The following is a 7,391-nucleotide window of genomic DNA, read 5'->3' on the forward strand; positions in this document are numbered from 1 at the left end:
TTGTTACTGTGCTTTTGTTTTTGTTTTTTTAATTATTATTATTATTATTAATAATATTTTGGGTTTGTTTTTGGTTTCTTTTGGGTTTTTTTTCTTTTCCCAATAGGAACAGATGCATTTTCCTTCTAATTGAGAAAACTCTGGGAGAAATGTACTTTAGTTTAGGCACATCCAAATCAGGTTTCACGTTATACACACAAAATAACATTTTTATTTCAGATTCTCAGTAAACTGGGCAAAGGGGCTTCCAGGCGAGATTTCAGAATCTTGGGAATTAATAGCAAAGAGCTTTATTCTGATCACCAGTTATTTAAGGTATTATAATTTTCATACTTTATCATTTTTGGGAAGAAACAGTTGATTACCTTCCCCTGACATCAGAGCCAAAAGCTAATGGGGTGTCTTTTAAAAGAACATTTTTTGTGTGTGTGTATGTATTCTGATCAATTTAGAAACGGTATTTTTCCTGCTGTAGTTTTCCTAATCTCAGATTGCTGAACAAGATATTCTTTGGTGAGATTTTCTTTGACTTGAAATTGTGTGAAAAAAATTAAAGATCTGAGGAAGCGTTCCATTAGCCCTCAACACATCTTCCTAAACAAAGCAGTAAGTATTGTTACTGCCGCTTTGCAGGCTGCAAAATTGAAGCAAACCCTTCACCAAGATTGGAAATGCAAGTGAAATACTCCCCAAAGCTGCTGCTGCTTGTGTGCGGTTGTGCTGCCCGGCTGCGGGGGACGTGCAGGTGGAGGGTAAGAAACTGAACAAAGTCATTTAGCTGATTTGCAATGAGAACTCAGCGGTTTTTGACAGCTAGCGTGGGTCTTACCTGACTAAAACAAGTTGTTCTGTAAACCCCTATAGCTAGTTTCTTACTGTTTCAAAAGAGCTCTTACTGCCTATGGTAGTTCTGGTGCTGCTCGTCGCACATTACATGCGACAGATGGTGTAGGAAAGAGTTGAGAAGGTCAGAAAGATTGTCCTCCCACTACCACAAAGGGACAATTTTGTGCCTTGAATCAGGAATACCCTCTATGAGGGAAAACTTATTTTGTGGTAGAGCCCTAAACTATTATGTAATTGGCATCATTTACTCTATATTTATGGCATTATGAGTTTACTGTATTTGGGTTTGTTCGAATAATTTTACATATCTTGGAGAAATTGTATTTTATATGGTGATTTAATCTAACCACAGCTGCAGCAATATAAATTACACTTAAGACTATGCTGATTGATTATAATCAGTTGTAATCACCTCTTATAATTACATTGCATTCTGGAAGCAAAGGACTTTTAAGCCTACTCAGCACGCTGCTACATAAAGAAGATTAGCTGTTACTTCTGACAATCTCAGCCAACACTGAAATATGCATATAAACACCAAGTTTTATGAATTTATTGTTCAAGAATCAAATGAATTTCTTTGTGTGTCGATAAAAGGCAAAATAGAAATAAAAAAATCTAAAATTTATTGAAAGACACGCTTCTGTAAAATATCCTCATTAAAATATTTATAGTCTATTTAGTTTCAGTATGCTAATAAATATAAGAAAAATCCATTTTCTTTATATCCATCTGATCATTATTTATTGGGATCCCGCTGTTAAAGCATCAACAGAGTAGTGCAGGATGCATTGAAGGTATAGCATGCAGAAGTGGCATCCCAGTACTTTGTGTTAATCAGTATGGCAATACAACCGTAAATTCGCAAGTCTTTATAGGTGCACATAACATTCCAGTGTCATTCTGACAGTTTAATAGGTCCCCTTTTCAAACCATTCTGATATCATTTCACCCAAGCGCAAGGCAGTTCAGCGCTCATATTTGCACATGTAGGGAGGAGGAAGGAGCCACCTGGTTGTCTGAGATCTGGTTGCTGACAGACTCATCCCTTTCGGTCTGCTTGGTGAAACAGAAGATCTCCTGTATTTGTTCAAGAAGCTCAGGGTGAAACATTTGCCCAACAGTTCTAGTTGTTAAGTTTCATGGTCCAATCTCATCATTTGTGTTGTTCCGTAATATTAGTCTTTCTCCTGTGACTTTGGCAGGTATAGGTAACAAGTTTACTGCAGCCCTCTTCAGGGCCTCTCTATTCCTGCCTTCCCAAAAATCCTGGCAACTATTCCATTTTGTAACTGTGAGATGGCAAATGCCAAGTCAGGAGCAAAAGCGTAAACACCTGAGTAGCATTTCACTAGTTTTCCAAAGCAGTTTCATTAGGCGTTATTCCATTTCAGCATTGCCTCCGATCATTTCACCTTTTTGTGAAATGTGCTGTAGGTACCTAGTCCATAGGATTACAGTCAGTAACTGAATCTCTGCCCCTGTTGTCCTTTATGGTAATCTCAGTTCTTTTAAATGAAAAGAAAAAAAACAGAGGGTGTATGATAAGAGAATACTTTGTCCTTTTTTCAATTTTTTCTTTCTACAAATGAAGGAGAGCTCATAGCCGCCCAAGTTTAAGTTAAAAATTCATTATTACAAAGTCGCAAACAAACTGTTGGCACTACCACAAAAGTGATGTTTCTAGACAAATATGTAATGTCTGCATGATCCCATATGACTTTTGGGTGTACTACACAGTAAACGAAAGAAGAACCTTCCACTAGATGTGAGCTGTAGAAATATTCTGAAGCATGTCTAAGATTTAGCTTACACAAAGTGTCAGGGTAATTCCAAATGTTTGTAAAAAGTCTGATCAGGCAAATAAAGCATTTTTTTGTACATAAAGATACTCTTTCAGTCTTGTCTTGGTTATACACACCTTCAGTCACACAAAGAGTTCTCAGCCAAATTGTCACTGATGCAGCTGTGTCCTTGAGTAAGTACAGAACATACCTCTAGAGGAACAAGCAGAAAGTTATCTATGGGACTAAAGAAATTCAAAATAAAAATATTAACTCTACTGCAAGTCATACATACATGAAGCGAGAATATATGAGCTTTTAGAGTATTAGATATTGTAATTTTCTAGCCATATAATTTTGCTCAGCTATTCACTGACATGCTGGGACTCTAGTATCTCCTGGTTCAGAAATTCAAGGGGGACAGGACTGTTTGGAAAATCTTTCTTCTCCAACAACTGTGTGCAAATCCTGTATATAATTGTTTTCCTGTTACAGAACTGAAGTTATTAAGGAGCTGGTAGTAGTGTCTTATATGGAAAAAAAACAATAGCAAAGGGGATTTAAAGAATTGGGGTTACCTATGAAGCCATAGAGGGTTCCTTTCTATCATCAGCCTAAAACAGACTGACATCTACATAGATCAGCTAACTGTAAATAGGTGTGACAATACAGTACTGCTTGGGTTAATTGGTTTATTTCTTTCCTATGGGACATATTGTTCATGGAGTGCTCAGGCAGATTAACTTAATTTTCTCATATTTGAGGGAGGGAACTGATCAGGCATTCTCATGAACTGGTAATGAAGCAGCTGTTAAATGTTATCCTTTTACTAACAATCAAGATCTGATGGAAAGGAGGCAAACAAAATAAAGAATTACATCCTTGCTGCAGGTTAGGTTAACTTTATCTGTTCTGTGTATATTTTATTACTTAAATTCCAAGATTATAAATTACTTTTTGTAGATTCCCCCTGCTACAAAGTGATATACGTATTTTCCTCTGTAATTGAGACACTATTTCGACAATCCCTAGATTTTAATAGTACATAGAGGAGCAAATACTGGGGCACTGTTACCTCAAGATTGCTGTAGAGGATCATCTCACAGTGTTATGTGCTTCCAGCGCTAAGCAGACAGTTGATATTTAATAAAGTATCCATGCTAAATAGTTGAAAGAAGATCAGTAAATATATTTTGCATTGCTATATTATTAGAATATTTAATAATTTCTCTTATGAGAGTTTTGCTCAAAAGTATTCATTCCAGTTAATTTTGATGGGATAATGCCACAAGAATTTTAAAATATTAACAGAAACAGGATAGGATACACAAAATTACATTCCCTTGGGCTGTATTGAGAAATGGGTGCCCAACATGTTCCTCCATTGATTAGGATGGTGTCCAGGTGGGGTTCCCACTGCAGCTGTTTTCTGACCTGGTTTGCTGGTTTTTCTTCCCAACATAATCTGAACATGGAGGTGATAGTGATGTATATCTTGGATGGGTATTCTAATATCAAAATCTAGACCTGAAATCTCAAAAGTACCCCTCTCAATCAATTTATACTTAACCTCAGTGAATTACAGCCTTATCTCCTATTTTTTAAAATCCTTTCTTAATTCTGTCCTTGTCATTCACCTATGGATCATATCTTGACACCATTTAGGCAATAAAAGCTTGGAGTAATAACGATCATTTCCATACATTTTTGTTTTACTGATATGGTCTTCTTATGTCCTTTAGATACAATTTTAATAAAATACATTCTTTTAAAATTATTACTACTGCTTGCTGTGATCCAGATGGTGCACAATTTAAGTTAAACAATTTGAGTAAAACCAGCATATCAGTACAGGTTTTCCCACAATCTGTAGGTGTTTTATGCTCACATCTATGCACTTCTTAAAAAGCTTTATTTTGTCCTCATACATGTCATTTATATCCCATACAGTTTTACCTGAGGCATGTTCTTATAGCTTTGGTCTAACTGCTTCTTTGTAAATGTCTCTGCAAAGTTTGCTGACGTATTTCTGTCCATGATGTGAAACTCTCCTTGACATTTTTGAGAATGTCTTAATCTTTTATTTGATTGAAAAGAAAATACTTTGTGTACATTTCCTATTTAATCAAATATCTTGGTTATTCAAATTAATTATGCAAATTAGTTGTTTGACAGACACTCTGTTATCTGACTTGTTTAAATTGTACAGTATGTATGTAGTGGGTTAACTGTTTTAGGGGCTGCCAGTACATGTCTCAACATGATGAGAATACCAGTAATTACAGTCCCTGGTGCTTGGTTCTCTTAAATCACGGTGGTGCAGAATGCTGTTCAGTCAAGTCTGATGGGGACAAGTCATGATGATGGGGACAAGAGTCAAGAATTAGAAAGCAGTATTTAGAGGAGACGACCTAGAAAAGAGAAAGCCCTGGAGGAAGAGAGAAAATGTGTGTGAAAGAGAAATAATTGGGAATCGGATGAGAGACCTGGGAGCAACTAGGTATTCAGAGCCAAGAAAGAGAATTAAGCACTGAGGACCAAATTTTGCATTAAGTTACACCTTCAGTTAGGTTTTGTATCATGCAGCTAAGAGATTCCTTTTTTCCTAATGATAAGGATCTGGTAGCAAGAAAGAGTTGAGGAGGATTCTTGCATCAGTAAAAGAAAGGACAATTTTATAAAGGATACCCTCTACCCTGCTTCATGCAGCTGAATAAACCTTCAAAATACTGCAAAACACACTACTCAAAATATGAATACTGAAAATGTGAATGTGCATGTGGTTACGTATACATCAGTGATGTTTTGGGTTGCTGTATTTTTAAGAGGATGAACAATGGCACATTTAAAAGCCACTTTAACAAGTTAAATATAACAAATTATAATGTTTAAAAAAGGGGGGGCACTTTTAACTATAAGATGCATAGATTGCCATAAAACTAGTTGAGCAATATGATGCCTGAATGGGCCCAAATCCAGCTGGATGAGACCCAGAATTATGAAAACAAACTGACCAAGCTGTAGAGTGAGATCCAAAGGAGATGAAATGAGACTGTGCTCCTCATTAAGCTAATAACAACAACAAAAAAGCCCCTCTGCCTGGAAGAAATGTGGATTCCAGTTGGAGCAATCCATAAATTAGGTTTTGTAATCATTTTTGTGACTTCAATCCACATTGTTCCCTCCAATGCAGAAATAAATAGAATCTAATAAGACCATCTAGCAAACATCAGTACTATCTGGCTCTGAGTTAAAATGATTCACTCAGGGAAATTATGTAAATTAATGTCTTTACTATAGAGATTTTGTGTCACCAACAGTCTGAGCAACTGAGAGCTGCATGCACCTTGTGGGGCAGCGATGTTATGCGCTGGGACCCAAAGCGCTGGTTCCAGTGCAGACGCACTGGTCATGCCCTGACCATAGGAAGGTGGATCTCCGCAACGTGCCCTGGTCCCTGGCTGACCCAGCAGTCACCACATCCTCCAGCATCCTTCCCAGGAATGGTGTCTGGCCTGGTACCAGCCAGAGGGGCTGAGGGCCAGGGTGCAAATAGGATCACAATTTGGGGCCTGTTGTGCGTAACAGCTTCTCTATAGTGGGCTGAGCTGAAATGGTCACTGGAAAGCAGACACAGCAGCACGCATCTCAAACATCTGAACAGATCTCCTGTCCTTCTCTGGTGTTTGCCATCCCGAGTTTTTCTCTTGTCTTGAAAGCAGGGCTAGCTAAAGAGCTAAGTTTCTATTAAGTCCATATTCCCATTTTATCCGGTGTGTAAAGTCTGGACTAATTTTTCTACAAGCTTCAAATCTGAAGCTAACAGTGCAAATAGTATTGTGAGAAATTTCCACCTGCCACAACTGAGGACCATATCAATTGTACATATTTGATTCTCCTTAGACCCCAAGTATCCAAACTAACCATGCTACCCAAGCATTGTTTCAGCTTTAAAGTGAATGAAGTTTTTTGCCTCATGCTACTTCATTATTCAGATCTTTAGCCAAATGTCACAAAATTAAATCATTTGCTCTCCTTACAACAAAAGGAAGAAGAAATGTCATTGGCAGCAGTCCTGGTGTAGTGAACAGTGGTCTTCTCTGGCAGAGATGCTGTGGCGGGTAGTAATTTTGATCTGTGGCAGATCATTATATTAACATACTAAGTATCTCTGTGTGATTACTGCAATTATTGTTGTAATATTTCTTATGAACAGGGGTAGCATTTTCAGTAAGCGACAACACAAAAAAAAATGAGGGAACGTTATGCATCAGTACTGCAAATATTTCAGATTAATTATATGTACATATAAATGGTTGCATGGGAAAAGAAATAAAAGTTCTTGTTTGTAAATAGGTGGTATCTGGTGTGATCAGAGGGAGATTACAGTATTCTAGTATAAAGATATCTCATCTGAAAACGTGGCCTTTCAGTCACAGAGTAAGTTGCCACATGAGAACAGATACAATGCAGACGGACAGTAAGAACTGGGAAAGTGAACTAGTTCATGTGTGGGAGAATGGAAAAAAGGAGCAAAGAAAACAAGTAAATGGTTGAGTAAATAAAGGAAGTCTTCTGGCTGCTGATGAATGGTCGTGGTTACATTCATCAACACTGGAAATAAAGATATTGCGGCAGTGAAACATTAAACAGTGACAGACTGGATGAATTTTCTTGTAAAAGGATAGGAAAAAGAAAATATTTTAGCAATGTAGTGAATTATCTACTGGGCTATGAACTCGTATTATGAAGTGGCTGAGA

Source organism: Patagioenas fasciata, chromosome 6 (genome assembly GCF_037038585.1).
Source record: "Patagioenas fasciata isolate bPatFas1 chromosome 6, bPatFas1.hap1, whole genome shotgun sequence".
Lineage (NCBI taxonomy): Eukaryota > Metazoa > Chordata > Aves > Columbiformes > Columbidae > Patagioenas > Patagioenas fasciata.